The sequence below is a fragment of the Megascapheus bottae genome, chromosome 21 (genome assembly GCF_031878675.1).
Source record: "Megascapheus bottae isolate mThoBot1 chromosome 21, mThoBot2.hap1, whole genome shotgun sequence".
In the NCBI taxonomy this organism is placed as follows: Eukaryota; Metazoa; Chordata; class Mammalia; order Rodentia; family Geomyidae; genus Megascapheus; species Megascapheus bottae.
Window position 1 is genome coordinate 33,062,848 of NC_143529.1, and position 17,552 is coordinate 33,080,399.

The 17,552-nt window shown below is 40.6% G+C and overlaps 1 protein-coding gene across 2 annotated transcripts in view; it reads left to right on the plus strand.

Moving 5' to 3' along the window:
• Positions 1–17,552, plus strand: part of Fbxo36 (F-box protein 36) — a 63,268-nt gene that overhangs the window by 1,780 nt on the left and 43,936 nt on the right. The window lies entirely within an intron of this gene.

Sequence of the window (17,552 nt, forward strand, 5' to 3'; positions counted from 1 at the left end):
CTGTTGCTGTTTGTTTTTTAACATTATAAGAAGAAATACTTAATTTTTCAATTGGCTTGAAGATCAGTGAGACTAGTAATTTCTAAGTTTCTGACATGAATAAGCTAAAGCATCTTATAATTCTGTCATTTCCTATTTTCATTTGCTGAAATTTGTTCTCATTTTTTACCTTATACCTTTTTCCTTGCTCTTTCCATCCATACTCTTTGCAGTTGTCTTTTTGCACATTTTCTTTTCCTTGAGGTTCTGGTAGCAACAGTGTGCTATACTCCCTCTGATGTAAGCCTCAACAAGTTGACTCTCTTACATTTTTATCTCAGTAACTTAATCTGGCATTGCTTTACCTCTGTTCTCCTCGTACCTTCCTTACTTTACTGTTTAAGGAATCACAATACATTTAACTTACTTTTTTAAAATTTGTTTTTATTAACAGATCCTGACTTTCTGTAAAATCCTTTCCAAGAACTAGACCGTTCTCCTCAGACATGCTGAATAAAGCCACCTCAGTTTTACAGCAAGTTAATCTCAAACCTAATTAATTCTTCCTAATTTTAAAGTAAAATTTGCTTTAAAAAAAAAAAAGGCACGCTAAAAACTACTTTTCAGTCTACTATCTTGAGAATATACTATTTTCTAACCACAAAATAATTCTGTTAAGTCTCAGTACAGGAAACTTCCAGTAAGAGATGGCTTGACATAAATAAGTACTAGAAGACTAGAATTTTTTTTTTCTGGAAAATTGTTGCCTATAAACTTCTCTCCCCTCTTTTCTGTCTTTGTCCCAAAGAAAATGTTGTATACTGTCCAACATAGACCCCAAATTTAGCCTCTTTCTGCATAAAGATTCTGAATTTCAGTTTTCCACTGCATTTTTGTTGTTCTTAGCTTTAAATTCGAATAAGTATATATTTGACATGAATTCGAAAGCAAGTCATGTCATACCACCATTTACACAGTCTAGAATGTAAATATTATACACAAATATTTCCTTTGCCTTTTTGTTTGTGCAAGTAACATTTTATAAAGATTTTTTTTATATTTATAGATATATTTACCATTAACAAGATGATACCACATTGATTTGGGAGGTTTTTTTGTTGTTTGTTTTATATAAAAGTAAATCCTTCTAGAATATAGCATGGACCAATATTACTAAATTTTCAAATCTAATCTTTATAATGATCCCAGGGCTTAGAAAAATATGTGCACTGCTTTGTAATTCAAAGATCCACCCACTTATTCTTGGGGTTTTATTGTTGTCTTTTGTGTGCCAGTACTGGGGCCTGAACTCAGGATCTGGCTCTCTCTCACTTAGATTGTGACACTTTACAACTGGAGCCAGGCCCCAAGCCTCCCTTTTAGTTGGTTATTTTGTAGATAGAATCTTTTGAGATTTTTTTTCTGTTCTTTATTTTTGGTCATACCTAACTCTTTTGCTCATTGGCTAGCACCTCCAACCCCTTGAAATTTTTTCTGCTTGGCATAGATTTGATCCACCATTCTCTGATCTCAACCTCCTAAATAATTAGGCTTCCAGGCACTACCAGGTTCTACGAACTGCCAGCACCTGGTTTCACTAATAGCATATATTAGGATCATAAAATGGATCTTTTTTTTTTTAATTGATCATGGTGCTTGAACTCAGCCTGGCACTGTCCCTGAGCTCTTCAGCTCCATACTACCATCCGACCCTAGAGCCAAGCCCCGCTTCCCATTTTCTAGAGGTTAATTGGAGATAAGAGTCTCAGGTCTTTTTGTACCCAGGCTGGCTTTGAACCTTGATCCTCAGATTTCAGCCTCCTGAGTAGTTAGGATTACAGGTGTGAGCCACCATGCTGGCTCCTAATTTTTTTTTAATAGATTCCATAGTATGTTAGGGCTAGAAAGAATCTTAAATGTTACATAAACCAGGGATATTTCAATGAAGCATTTTACAAAATCTCAGATTTTCTTTTTTTTTTTTGCGGGGGGTGGGGGGTATTAGTTATGGGACTAGAACGCTTGAACTCTGGGCATGGTCCTGGAGCTGTTCAGCTCAAGGCTAGTGCTCTACCACTTGAGCCACAGCGCCACTTCTCAGATTTTCTTGAATAAATATCTTAATTATTATTTTTTTAAACTCAGGACATGGAACCTATCCCTTAGCTCTTTTTCTCAAGACTGGCACATTTCCACTTGATGATTCCCAGATCTCCAAATACTATTTATGAACATCCACATTTTAGGTACTATTGTAGAAACAGAAAACATCAATGAACCAAACCAAGCCCCTCTTGTGAAGTATATAACCTAGTGGAGAGAATATCATTAGGATTTGTTTTATATAAAATTTTCATGATTTAACTTTTGTTTTTTCTTTTGAGATAGGGATTTGCTATGTATGTAGCCCAGGCTGGCCTTGAACTCACAATCCTCCTGCCTCAATCTCTGGAGGTTCTGGGATTGAAGGGGTGCACTACCAATGTCTGGATTGTATAATGTTCTTCTTACCTCAAAGGATATTCATAAGCAATTCCCAAGTTAATGAACAATATAAACACTTTAAACTCAGGCAGAAGCCAAAAATCACTTCATATTCTGTATATAATAGATAGGCACTTACCACTCCTTTGCTCTTACAGTTCTGTTTTTTGGGTCTCAGTATGTAACTGTGGTAGTATGTTTACCACCGGGGCCTGTGGATTTGGTCCCCAGGATCAAGAAAAAAAAAAGAAAGAGAAGAAAAAAGAAGTGAAATGAAATTATGTTCTTTGTCATCTGCAAATGTAAGTGTTGCTTCATGTAACCAAAACTGGGAACTTAGATTCAAATGTGGCAAATACTAAGTGTTAGACACAGTTACCATTTGCTGAGAAAATGAGAATTGTCAGATAAAGACTTCTCCCAGCTATTAACACACATGATCATCACAAGAACAGCAATGTGAGCAGGGCAATGGTGGCTCACCCCTGTAATCCTAGCTGCTCAAGAGGCTGAGATCTGAGGATCACAGTTCAAAGCCAGCCCAGGCAAGAAAAATAGGAGATTTTTATCTGCATTTAACCACCAGAAAATTGGAAGTGGCTTTATGCCTCAAAGTGGTATAGCACTAGCCTTGAGCTGAAGAGCTCAGGGACAATACCCAGGCCTAGAATCCAAGCCCAGTAACAACAACAACAACAACAAAAACAGCAGCAATGTATAATGGTTGCTCCATCAGAAAGAAGACTGGAACAAGTAAATTAGTCTTCTTTCATCTCCGTTACAAATTATACTAGAAACTCCAAAAAAAAAAAAAAAATCAGTGAAACTATGTCATTTGGGGGAGAAAATGTCAGAAAGTTACCCAACTCACTCCCTCTCCCCCCAAAAAAGAAAATATTCAAGTGTTTGCCAGGCTTGGGGCTTGAACTTAGAGCCTGTCCACTGTCCTTGGGCTTTCTCAAGGCTAGAGTTCTACCACTTGAGCATCAAAGCTGCTAGTTTTATGGGGGGAAAACAATTCAGTTCTGGAAATGGATTACAGATTACTTGTATTTTTTCTTTTTGTTAACTTCCAATAGTTATTCTAAGTAATTCCAATTTAACATGCCCATTTATGTATGTGATGCATCTTGATCAGACTCAGTCCTATCATTTTCCTTACTCCCATTTGTATTTTTTTGTGCAGATTGTGCACTGTCCATGAATTTATGTGCTCAAAACTAGTGCTCTACCACTTGAGCCACAGTAATACTTTAGCTTATTGGTAGTTAATTGGAGACAAGAGTTTCACAGATTTTCTGCCCAACTTCTGGCAACTAATAACACAAACCCTTATCCTCAGATCTCTGCTTTCTAAGGAGCTAGGATTACAGCCATTAGCCAGTGGCACTGAGCTCCATTGATAATTTTACTTTATTTTTTTGTTGGTTGTGGGACTTGAACTCTGGGCCTGGGCTTTGTCCCTGACCTCTTCAGCTCAACAGTATGCCCTACCCCGTTGAGCTACAGCACCACTTCCAGTTTTCTGGTGGTTAATTGGAGATAAGAGTCTCACCGTCTTGAGTACCTGGACTGGCTTTGAACTTCAGTCCTCAGATCTCAGGCTCCTAAGTAACTAGGATTACAGGACTGAGCCACTGCACGTGGCTCATTCGTAAATTTTTAAGGAAGTTTCAATGTCTCGAAACTGGACTTTACCCTTTTGGAGAAAGTTGTAAGTGACAGGATTTGTATGTATGTAGCATAGGCTGGCCTCATACTCTAAGTGACTACACTTGCCTATAATTTTTTTAAAATATAGGTAATAATTATATTTAGGAAATAAGAGGTTGCTCTTTCTTGCCAGGTTGAATGTGATATAGTTTCAGTGAGCTTTAAAAAAAAAAAAATTGTGAGTCATTCTTACTCTAGAGATGACCTGCTTTCAGCCCACTAAAGCTATGTTTGTTTCTAATAAACTTTTCCTACCATTTAAAGAAAATATGGAGGCCAGGAGCATGGCCTAGTGGTAGAATGTTCACCTGGCATGCACGAAGCCCTGGATTCAGTTCCTCTGTACCACATACACAGAAAAAGAGCCAGAAGTGGCACTGTAGCTCAAAGGGGTACAGCTGTAGCCTTAAGAAAGTCCAAGGGCAGTGCCCAAGCCCTGACTTCCAGTCCCACAACTGGCAAAAAGAAAAAAAAAAAAAAAAGAAAGTATGGCTTAGTATGGCTTAGTGACAGAGTGCTTGCCTAGCGTGCATGACGCCCTGGGTTCAGTTCCTCAGTATCACATACACAGAAGTGGTGCGGTGGCTAAAGTGGAAGAGTACTAGCCTTGAGCACAAAGCTCAGAGACAGCATCTAGCCCCTAAGTTCAAGCCCCAGGACGGGCAAAAAAAAACATAAAGGTGGTTCATTTAATAGACACAGCCACAAATAAAGCTTAAAGAATTTCTTAGGAAATTCTGTTAATTCTAGGGCCAGGAGTTTGGCCTAGTGGTAAAGTACTTGCCTAGCATGCACAAAGACCTGAGTTTGATTCCTCAGTACCATATACATAGGGGGAAAAAAAGCTGGAAGTGGTTCTGTGGCTCAAGTGAGAGAGCTCTAGCCTTGAGAAAGCCCAAGGATAGTGCTCAGGCCCTAAGTTCAAGCCAGGACTGGCAAAGAAATTCTATTCTTCTTTTTTTTTTTTTTTTTTGCCAGTCCTGGGCTTGAGCTCAGGGCCTGAGCACTGTCCTTGGACTTTCTCAAGGCTAGAGCTCTAGCCCTTGAGCCTCAGCACCATTTCTGACTTTTTTCTATGTATGTGGTACCGAGGAATCGAACCCAGGTCTTCATGCATGGTAGGCAAGCACTTTAACCACTAGGCCAAACTCCCAGCCCAAGAAATTCTATTCTTAAAATGAAGTCATATTAAGCATGTGCTAGATTGCTCATATAGGGAGCTATGGAGTTATGGAGCTATGGAGCTATGGAGGTACAGTTCACTTGACGGTAGTATAGTATTTCCCAAGCGGATCCCTAGAATCCCTACTTCCTCCCACTCACACATACCCTACTCATACCTCACATTGAAAGTCAAAGCCCTCAGCTGGGAATGTGGCTTAGTGGTACAGTGTTTGCCTAGCATGCATGAAGCCCTAAGTTTGATTCCCAGTTCCACAGAAAAGGCTGGAAGCAGCATTGTGACTCAAGTGGGAGAGCACGAGTCTTAAGCAAAAACAGAAGCTCAGAAACAGTGTCTAGGCCCTGAGTTCAAGCCCCATGACTGGAGGGGAAAAAAAAAATCAAAGCCCCAAGAACCAAATATAGGGAACAGAGAGGAGAGGAAAGAGATAGGAATTCTTGTTTTACTTCTACCTATTGGTTCCTTGACTCTAAGGGAACATTGCCCACTGATGGAGTCTGCAGCCTTCTAAGCTACGATGTCCATTCCACCCACTGGTCACAGCCCAGTTGTTTGGTGGTTGTATGTCTAAAAGTCAGAATAGTTATATTCACTTATTTTCCTCTCCCATTGTTTGTATCTTGACTTTCCCTGCTTTCCTCCCTTCTGTCTATTCTACTTCTTCCCTTGTAAAAGACAGTTTTCCCCTTCACTGCACCTAGGACCCTGTGCTGCTCCATCCCACAGCAGGTGTGTTTTGGTTTTCCTTCCTGTAGGTCACATCTTTACCTACGCTTCCTGACAGCAACAAGTGCAGTAAACATGCCCTTCCCTACTCCACAGGTTAGGCCAGGTGCTTAGAATAACAAACTGCCTTATTCTTCTATTCCTCATGTCTGACACATTATAAAAAAATGATTCCCAACCCTACGACACTCCAGGATGTACCTAATTAAGAGTTATGAAATCACTTTTAATCAGAGTTTTAACTACCTCTTCAGCAACATGTGGCACTTTAGGAGGATAGTCATGGCATGATCCAAGAAAGGCAGTTCAGCTCTTGAAAATAACAGCAGTCGGTGTTTGCCATATTGTAATAACCCAATAAACAAAGTTCCTGATACCTGGGTGGGCCTCCCCCCACCCCCACCCGTAGAGCACCTCCACTCTGTATAGGCCTGTGAGCACCTACTCAATCTGGGCAGTTAATTTGGTCTCACCCTGCATTGCCACAAATTTGCTGCATAATTATGTGGGGCAGTAGAGCACTTAATTGGGAGTCACAGAGTCATGGGTTCTTTCTTTCATCCTGCTGCTGTTCAAGCTTCTTGACCTGGGGCAAAGCACTTTATTTGTCTGGGGCCCTAGTTGCCTCATCAACCAAATTAGGTTACTAGTCTAAGAGATCACTAATATGTATCCCATCTCCAAAAAAATAGAATTTCACATAAAATGGTCCTTGATATAGAAAAAAAAAAGCACTGGGCTTTTTTTTTCTTCTTTAGAATAGTTTCTCAGCAAGACATAACCAGGTAAAACTGGAAAAATCTTGGGTGAAACTATTTTTGATTCTCTTTTCTCTGGAATTGTGTGGAAACTTTAAATCCTACTATGGAAGGAAAACTATTAGGGATATAGAAAGGGAGGAGGATAAAAGAATGATGGGGGAATATAATTCAGCTATAGGTCTGAAGTCACCAAGAAATGTAATACATTGTACTGGTAATGTACGCTAATAAAATAAAAGTATACTATGCATCATGAATCTCCAAGAAGAGATAACAAAAGAGAGCTTTTCCTTCAGATGTGAGAGTGGAAGCCTCTATCCTGAGGCTCTTCAGCAGCCTGAGAATCTGAATCACTTCTGTGGAAAATGAGTAGCCTGGTATATAGCAACAAAGCAGTGAATAACAAATACCACTGTCAAGCCAGTCAAACTTCACATCATATAAGAAAACAATTATAACTATCACCTTTTACTTTCACTTTGGTTAATCCATTTTTGTTTCCACAAAAAATACCTGTAATTATGATTACAATGAATATATAGATGAATTAGTGGTGAATTTTACTTTTCTACCCAAGCTAGCCTCAAACCATGGCTCTCTGGATCTCAGTCTCCTGAGCAGCTAGGATTATAGTGTGAGCCACTAGTCCCTGACTAATTTTAAATTAATACTAAGTTTCCAGTATTAAAATAGAAAATCTTCCTTTTCAGGTTGCCATATACTACTAGTTCACACTTATAATCCTAGCTACTCAAGAGGTTGAGATGTGGAGGATCATTCTTCAACTCCATTCGAGGCAGAAAAGTTCACTAGATTCTGTCTGCAAAATAACCAAGCAAAAAGCAGGACTAGAGGCATAGCTCAATTGGTAGAGCACTAAGCAAGCACAAGGCCCTGAGTTCAAACCTCAGTAAAATCCCTCAAAAAATAATCTTAGATATTTAATTTTTCAGTCCTTTTTCCGTTTTTTCATACTTTGTTGTAACTATAAATATGTTCATTATTCTCTTATAGACACCTCACACTGTTAGACTTCTAGGATTTTTTAATTCTACTTATAAATGATATTGCATCTCAAAATTGTGTCCTCCATTTCTTTGTAGCTAGCAGGAAATAAAGCACATTTTAGGCGAGCAAATCAGGAAGGCTGCTAGGGATAAAACCCAGAGTCTTGAGCTGAGAGTGTGGCCTAATGGTAGAGTGCTTGCTTAACATGTATGAAGCTTTGGGTTCGATTCCTCAGTACCACATACACAGAAAAAGCCAGAAGTAGTACTGTAGCTCCAATGGGAGAGCACTAACATTGGGCAAAAAGTGTCTAAGAACAATGCCCAAGCCCTGAGTTCAAGCCTTAGAACTTGGGGGGGAGGGGGAGGGTCGGAGCCAGGGTCTTATAAATGACTGACAAGCACTTCCACCAAGGTATACACCAAACCCTCACAATTTATTTGTATTTTTAGTAAATTTCCTTCAGGAGCTTGTTAAGTTACTTAAAAACTTGTAATGCTTTGTCTGTAGATTCCTTTAGATTTTTCATGATACATTCATGTCATCTATGAATAATTACTTCCTGCTTTATAACCCTTGTGTCTTAATAATCCTCGCCATATGACAATGGCAAGGGTATCCGTTAAAATATCAAAAAGGAATGCTAATACTATACATTCTATTTTATTAGTGGGCTTATGAATAACACTTGATATTTTATCATAAAATATATTTGCTGTGTGTTTTGTTTGGGGATTTGGAAAGAGAGGTTGTCATTTTTTGTGTTTAAGGCAGAGTGTCCCTATATAGCTCAGACTAGCCTTGTTATTTTAAAATTTTTGCCAGCCAAGTTTGCTAAGAATGGCTATGACCCATCATTAAGATAAGAGAGCCAAGGGCCAGGAGTTTGGCTTATTGGTAGAGTGCTTGCCTAGCATGCACAAAGACCCGGGTTCAATTCCTCCATACCGCATACATAGAAAAAGCCGGAAGTGGTGCTGAGGCTCAAGTGGTATAACTCTAACCTTGAGAAAGTCTAAGGACAGTGCTCAGGCCCTAGATTCAAGCCCTAGGACTGGTGGGGGAGGGGAAGGGGGGGAAGAAGAAAATAAGATTTGAAGTTGAGACTACTTGGGTGGCAAGGCTATAAAAGAGAACCTCTTCTGCTTCTTACCGAGTCCTAAACCACAGAACAAAGTGAGGCTGCTTCCTTCAAGAATCTTGCAGCCTGCCAGGCACAGCAGCCCACACCTGAATTCTTTTACTCAGGGGCACAGATTGGAAGATCATGGTCCTCAGCCAGCCTAGGCAAAAAAGAATTGCAAGTTACTCCACCATCTCAGCCAATCAAAAGCTGGGCTCATTAGCTAGTGCTGGACACCCCAGCTATGTGAGAAACAAAATTGCAGGTAAAAGAGAACATACTTAAAAGTAGATTTTACAAAAGGCTTGGAGAGCCAGACGCTGATGGCTCACCCCTATAATCCTAGCTACTCAGGAGGCTGAGATCTGAGGATCACAGTTCAAAGCCAGCCCGGGGAAGTTAAGTCCAGGAGACTTATCTCCAATTAACCACTAGAAAACAGGAAGTGGCACTGTGGCTCTAGGGGTAGGGTGGTAGCCTTGAGCAGAAGAGCTCAGGGACAGCGCCCAGGCCCAGAGTTCAAGCCCCATGACGGACCAAAAAAAAAAAGGCTTGGAATGTGACTTAAGCAGTAGAGTACCTGTCAGGCACACACAAGGCCCTGAGTTTAAACCTCAGTACCTCTGAGAAGGAAACAAAAAGCTTCAGAGCCAAGTGCCAGTGACTCATGCCTATAACCCTAGCTGCTCATGAGGCTGAGATCTGATGGTTGCTGTTTGAAGATAGCTTGGATAAGAAAATCTGTAAGACTCTTCAGTTAACCACTAAAAAGCTAGAAGTAGAGCTGTGGCTCAATGGTAGAATGTTATCCTAAAGCAAAGAAGCTCAAGGACAATATCCAGGCCCTGAGTTCTAGCCTCAGAACTGGCATACACAGACACAGACACACACACACACACACACGCACGTACGCACGCACACACGCATGCACTCACACACTCTGTATACAGTCCAGCTGGAAGACCCTAAAGCAGAGTGATTTAACCAAGTCTGCTGAGAGTATTGGAGGGAATCTTGAGCAGGCAGCAGGCAGAACTTCACTAGGAAGAAATGTGAGCCAAGAAAACAAAGGTGAAAGCAACTGTCTGGACAGGGAATTCTGACAACTAAGCTAACTATCCATAAGTAATGTATTATTGCAGCGCATAAAGTTGAATATGGAAGCCACAGAGGAGCAGCCACGTTGCAGATCAAGCTGTCTGTAAATCAAGAACTTAGATATGAATAGGTAAGTTAGCACATTGCAAATCATTCCTTAATTTTGCAACTAAATGTGCTTTTAAGGTTTCCAGAGCCTTTTTACTGGAGATTTTAGTCTGGCCTTGTACTTTCTAGGCAAGGGTTCTACCATTAAGCTATACCTTCAGCACATGCTGTATTATTCAAACCTGCTCTTTGGAAATATATATATATATTTTTTTTGCCAGTGCTGGGCCTTGAACCCACGGCTTGAGCACTGTCTTTTGGCTTTCTCAAGGCTAGAGCAACAGCAACAGTACTTGAGCAACAGCACCACGTCTGACTTTTTCTATATATGTGGTACTAAAGAATCGAATCTGGGTCTTTGTGCATGCTAGACAAGCACTCTACCACTAGGCCAAACTCCCAGCCTCTTTGGAAATACTTTTAACTAACATACAACCAACCTCCAGTCTAAGTACCGCATTTTAACACCTTAACTTGTTTTTCCAAGTTGTAGATGAACATGTTTTAGGAGTAGGCAACAGAAGAAAGCATCTGTCACCACTATTGGATACAGCAGTTTCTTACAAGTATCTCATTGTTTGGGAAAGCTGAGCTCTAACCAGCCCTGGTAGATGCATGTCTATACACATTAGGGATAATTGGAGCAGAGAGTAAGCCTTAAAATCATGCAGGTTTCAGACATACCAGTTAAGCACAAAATCTTTGAAACACAGTTCACAAAAACACAAGGACCACCTTGTGACAAGAAAATCAAGTTAGGGCCTGGAACCATGGCCTAGTGGTAGAGTGCTTGCCTAGCATGCACAAAGCCCTGGGTTTCATTCCTCCCTACCATATATTCAAAAAAGCCAGGGGGCCGGGAGTTTGGCCTAGTGGTTAAAGTGCTTGCCTAGCATGCATGAAGACCCGGGTTCGATTCCTTGGTACCACATACCTAGAAAAAAGCCAGAAGTGGTGCTGAGGCTCAAGTGGTAGAGCACTGGCCTTGAGAAAGCTCAAGGCCAGTGCTCAAACCCTGAGTTCAAGCCCTAGGACTGGCAAAAAAGAAAATCAAGTTAGAGAGACTGTTAATTTGTAAGGAATTTTCATGCTTCTGATCTCAGTTTAGAAGTGGTGTTGATAATTTAGATGGAAAGGTCTGGCAGTCCTTGAACTCACCATTCCCTTGCCTTATTCTCTCAATGCTGAGTCTACAGGCTTTATCATAAATTTAATACTTGTAAAAGGAGATAAGCTATGGAAAAATAATTGAATCTGAATTCCTGACATTTATGAATGTTTGGAATTGGTATGAACCTCCCTTCCCTGTTTCCCCTTCCCAGCACTGGGCCTTCAACCTAGATCCTCAAAATTACTAGACAAAAGCTCTCCTAGGGAGCGATAGACTCGGCTCCAGTAAGAATTCATTTTGAAAAAAGATTGATTTCATGATGGAAGATGTCGCTCTGATAATAAAGCACTAGGTACTTAGATGGACATGATAAATTGTAATCCTCATGTACAGCCTGTTGAAATTCAGAAAAAAATTTTAAAAATTGATTTCAACTCATTTATTCAACAAATCTTTTGTTATTTTCGTGTGTTTGTCCAAGTACTGGGGCTTGAACTCAGAACCTGGGTGCTGTCCTTTAGATTTTTGCTCAAGGCTACCACTGGAGCCTCAGTTACACTCCTGATTTTTAAGTGATTAATTGATAAGACCTCACACACTTTCCTATCTGGGCTTTGAACTGTGAGCCACAGATTGAAATCCTGAGGAGGATTATAAACATGAACCACCAATACCCTAGATACATAGTGGGCAGTAGTTGCGGGGGGGTGTTGAATTCATGCCTCTATACAAGTGTTCCAGAACTGGAGCCATTCATTTATCCCTCAGAGTTTTTTTTCCTCTCTTATCAGAATAGATTGTTAACTTCATAATAAGTAAATACTATTGATCTGAATATATTTTAAACAACCTAGTTTTGTAGGGTGTGGCAATCCATTCCTGTAATTCCAGCACTCAGGAAACTGAGGCAGGAATTGATTTTCCTTGATTGAGTTTTTAAGATCAGCCAGGGCAACTTAGCAATATCCTATTTCAAGAGGGGAAATCTGGGGGGGGGGGGGGGGGGCGGGGGAGAATGGGACTATTGTTCTGGTAAAGCTTCTATTTGCAATGTGCCAGGCCCTGAGTTCAAGCTTGAGCACACACACAAAAAAGAGTTCCTTCTTCAAGCTGCATAGAAATAGAATCAGGAGTGAGTATCAGAAGAGTGAACAATGAGAGACAACTTCACCCAAGCACTTCTGGTCCAGCCCCAATCTCTCCATGTATCTGCACTGTTGGTAGTTAATGGTCAAACCACTATGTATCGCTTTCTTTTTTTCCCGGCCTTTCTCTTTCATTCTTTTTGTTCTCTTTTCATTTCTGTTTTGTCTGTGCAAAATATATGTCCTACAAAAGTATGTTGGCCTGGACCTTTGATTTTTACTCCGCAGGTACCTGCTGCCTTAATGGTGGGTATTTTTCATGAAAAATAGAGGCCTGGAGGAGTGGCTCCTCCCAGAGGCCCCTGGACCAGCAAGTAGGAAGGGCTTAGAGGATCTAGACTCCCTGAGCATCAGTTTGTTGAACCCTGCTTGTCACTTCTCTTCAAGAATGGCCAATTACATCTGCTTCTCTTCCTGAAGAACTTGGTGTCTACTTGCTTTTGTGGCCCCTCCCAGAAGCTCAGTTCTGGACTTCAAGTTGAGTTTTTTTTTCTGAAGAGAAGAACTGAGGTTTGTATTTAGCCACAAGGTCCTGCAGAAGGAGTTTTTCCCCAGCGGACTTCCTGAGCCATAGTCAAGCCTGTGGTCTGCTTCATATGTTAGGAGCTGATATTTCTGCCCCAGCTTCAGTCTGTGGTGACAGTGCCCTGATTTTCCAGAGGGAAATCAGGCGTTCCAAAACCTCATTCCCTGTTGTCCAAGTAGCCACACCCAGCATTCTCAATACCCTAGTCATTCAGAGATGAACCCACTGCCAACCCAAGCTAACTATGTTCCAAGATCCCTTTTTTGTTGTTTTGTTGGAGCTTTTTGTTTTGTTTTTTCTTATAATCCAAGGTGGATTTGAAAGTTAAGTCCTCCGGTCTCAGCCTCACTAATACAAGCATTATAGGCATGTGCCACCATGCCCATCATATTTCCTTTATCTTTTTTTTTCTTGTGGTATTGTAACTTGAACCTCACACATGTTAGGCAAGTGCTTTACTACTTGACCTATGCCCTCCTCCAGCCTTATCAGATAGATAGATAGATAGATAGATAGATAGATAGATAGATAGATAGATAGATAGATAGATAGATGCATAGAATGTAAGTTGGGGTGCTGGTTTTTTTGTTTGAAATAAGAGCTTGCTAAGTAGCACAGGCTTGCCTTGAACTCCCTAAGTATTCCACGTTAACCTCAAGCTAGTGATTCTCCTGTTTTGGCTTCCCAAGTACTGTGATTAGAGGTATACATCACCACTCCCAGCTTATCATGAACCTGTTGAGAATGGTGCCTTTCCTCTTTCCCTGGATTTGTATAGTGGTTAGTCAAGAGCTGCTTGTAGTTTTCCTGTCACCATTGCCTGGATGGGAATGTGGCTTAGTGGTAGAGTGCTTGCCTGGCATGAATAAAGCCCTGGGTTCGATGCCTCAGTACCAAATACACAGAAAAAGCAGGAAGTGACACTGTGGTTCAAGTGGTAAGAGTGCTAGCCTTGAGCAAAAGAAGCTCAGGGACTGTGTCCTGGCCCTGAGTTCAAGCCCTAGGACTGGCAAAAAGAAACAATCTGCCTGAAGATGCAACCAGACCAAGTGGAAATTCTAATCCCATGCTTGTGGACACTAGGAAAATCAGTCCTAACAATGGAGGCTTTTGGGTAAGCTGTTCAAAGTCCAGCCTTTCCAGTGTAAATAACATCCTGCAAGGCCAGGATGTTAAAAGTCTTAAGTACTGCTGTGGCTTAAGTGATAGAAATGCTAACTTTAGGCAAAAGTGCTCAGGGACAGTGTCCAGGCCCTGAGTTCAATCCCCAGAACTGGAAAAAGTAGAAAGAAAGAAGTTGGGTGGTATGGGGGAGCAGATGACATGTGCAAAAGGCAATGTACTTATTACCTGACACATGCAAATGCAATTCTATTGTATGTCACCTGTAAAATAACAATGAACCGAAAAAACAAAAAAAAGTGGGTGGTATTCTGAAACCTCTGTTCACTGGCAACATTTCCAAGTGCTGTGCTCACACTGACATTTGAACCTAGAGGAATTGCTGCTGTGGCCACTTCCAAGATCCATTTATAAAACTGGTTAGTTGGTGGCTGACTCCTGTAATCCTATAACTACTTAGGAGGATAAGACCTGACGGATCAAGGTTCAAAGCTGATCCAGGTAGACAAGTCCACAAAACTCTATCCCCAATTTACTAAAAAAAAAAAAAAAAAAAATAGAGCTGGAGGCATGGCACAAGTGGTAGAGTACCAGCTAAGCAAGCAACTGAGCCAGCCTAAAGCCCTGAGTACAAGCCCTCCTACTGGCACCAAAGAAATAGATAAGCAAAAAACTAGATGAGATCATGTATGTGACATTAGAGTTCTGCTACTGAGTATGATGTGTTTGCTGAGTGAAATTCTTCCCCCTTTGCTCAGAGATCACCTGTCCTGTATTCTCCATTTAGTGAGGCACCAGCATGTTTGAGAATTGAAGTGAAATGGAATTGGAAATAAAGCTAGCAAACAAAAGACATATTTGTGTAGATGAATCAAGCAAGATTGCATTTCTCATTAAAACACCTATTTAAGTTCCATTGTAAGTTTATAGTTTTATAAATGCTGCTGAGGCATTCCAACTCAATAAATGATATTACCACTTTAAACATAAGGAGATCAGGTAGGCAGCTTAAGACCAAAAACAAAACAAAACAAAACAAAAAAACCCTACATTACTATTTTAAATGAAGGAAAATAAATAAATTTATTTATTTATTTATTTTTGTGGGTCATGGGATTTGAACTCAGCCTGGGCACTGTCCCTGAGCTCTTCATCTCAAGGCTACCTCCCTACCCTTAAACCAAGCCCCACTTACCATTTTCTGGAGGTTAATTGGAGATAAGAGTCTTGGATCCTTTTGTGCCCAGGCTGGCTCTGAACCTTGATCCTCAGATCTCAGCCTCCTGAGTAGCTAGGATTATGGGCATGAGCCACCGTGCCTGGCCTGGAAAATAAATTTCTAATAGTTGAACCACGAAAGCATTTTTTTGTATAAAATAATGAATAATGTAGTTAGGAGTAGAACTCAGTAGCAGAGTGCTTGCCTAGCATTTGTGAAGCCCAAGTACTACAAATAAATTGAGATGAAGACTTTAGTTAGGTCTGGGGGCCGCAGGCAGATAGCTTTAATGGTCTAGGATTTGTAAGCTACAGCTTGAAGTATGTTTAGACAGCTAAAATAGTTGTTTGTTTTACTTTTTTTGGAAAAAAGTTGAGAGAAATTAAGGTGAATATGAAGTTTTTGGTTTTTATTTGGTTTGGGATTTTTGACAGTACTGGGGTTTGAATTCAGGGCTTGGCACTCTACCATTTGGCCATACCTCCAGCCCTGAATGTGGTTTATTTTTGGTTTTTGTTTTTTGTTTTTTTTTTGAAAAATAGCAAGACATGTTGGCAAGGCTACAAAGTGAGTGTGTGTGGGGAGGGGAAAGGCCACAGAAATACCATAAAGGAGAGTTTGCAAGTCAGCCCTAACCAAGACCTCCCATATACACAGTAGTGAAACACAGGTATTTATAGTTGTTCATCTTGAAAAATGGGCTTTGAAAAAGAAATGAGCTCATAAATACGAAGACTCTCAAGCAATATGATGTACATGTTATTACTGCTAATGAGGTTTTTGTTTTTTCATGGTATAGGAGCTTGAACTCAGGGTCCAGGTATGGTCCCTGAGATTTTCCACTCAAATCTAGCAAGTACCAGTTTCACTTCCAACCTTTTTTTTTTCTGAATTCAAGGCCTGAGCACTGTCTTTGGGATTTCTCAAGCCTAGAGTTCTACCACTTGAGCCACAGCACCATTGCTGGCTTTTTCTATTTATATGTTTTACCAAAGAATCAAACCTGGGTCTTCATGCATACTAGGCAAGCACTCTACCATTAGGACAAATTCCCAGCCCCCCACTTACAACTTTTTGATGGTTAATTGAAGTCTTACAAACTTTACTTCCCAGCTAACTTTGAATTTTGATCCTAAGATCTCAGCCTCCTGAATACCTAGGATTACAGACAGGTATGAGGCACCAAGGCCTAATGAGGTTTTGATTAAAACAGAAGGATTTTGTGGACAGTATCCATTACTTATTTATATTAATAACAGCATATGTAGGAGGGACAAAAAGTGAAAAATTTGGTGTAGAGAACATATATAGTTTGAAAGTGACAAAGTCTCATTTTTGGAATTGATCTTGTTCTTCAAATCAGATTCCCCTCCAGATTTTGTTCTTCTTTATTCCAGGCACAGGAAACAGATTGTGCCATTTCCTCCTTTCCTCCCCTTTGCCCTCCCTTGTGTTTGTCCTTCCTCCCCCACCAAGCTAAATGTCCTGTGGATTATTCCCACCCAGGTTCCCTCACCCAATACCCTACTCCATTGTGCCCATTGTGTGTTAAGGGGAAATCCAATCAAATGTAATTACAGACCATTCCCTGCTTACTAAAAGTATCCCAAATCTAGCTGGGTACCAGGTGGTTCACACCTGTAATCCTAGCTACTCAGGAGGCTGAGAACCGAGAATCAAGGTTCAAAGCCAGCCTGGGCACAAAAGGACCTGAGATTTTTCTCCAATTAACCTCTAGTAAACAGGAAATGGGCTTGGCTCAAGGGTAGGGTAGTAGTAGCCTTGAGCTGAAGAGCTCAGGGACAACCAACACCCAGGCCAAGTTCAAGCCCCATGACCCACAAGAAAAAAAAAAAAAGTATCTCAAATCTACATTTCCAGGTCTTCCTAGTTATTTTTGGACTAAAACAGACCCATGTATCCTTGCTGAGGCACAACAGGGAGCCATACCGATTCTAAAACAAGTGTCCTTTTGGTGCCACATCAGTGTGTTTATTACTGCTAATTTTGTTTAACAAGGCCCCCAGGGTAGTCCCAAAGTACTATATTATCTAAGTAAAACCAGGTGGTGATATACCTCAGGAGAAAACATGTGTTAGATAAACCTTCCTTCAGGCCTCAGTTATAGACATGCTCACTGAGTTTGATGTAAATGGCACAACAATACATATTCAGTAAGATGTCTACATTGAAACATATAAAACAAGCTGATTTGTGGATGGGTTGCATATAAACAGAAAATGTAA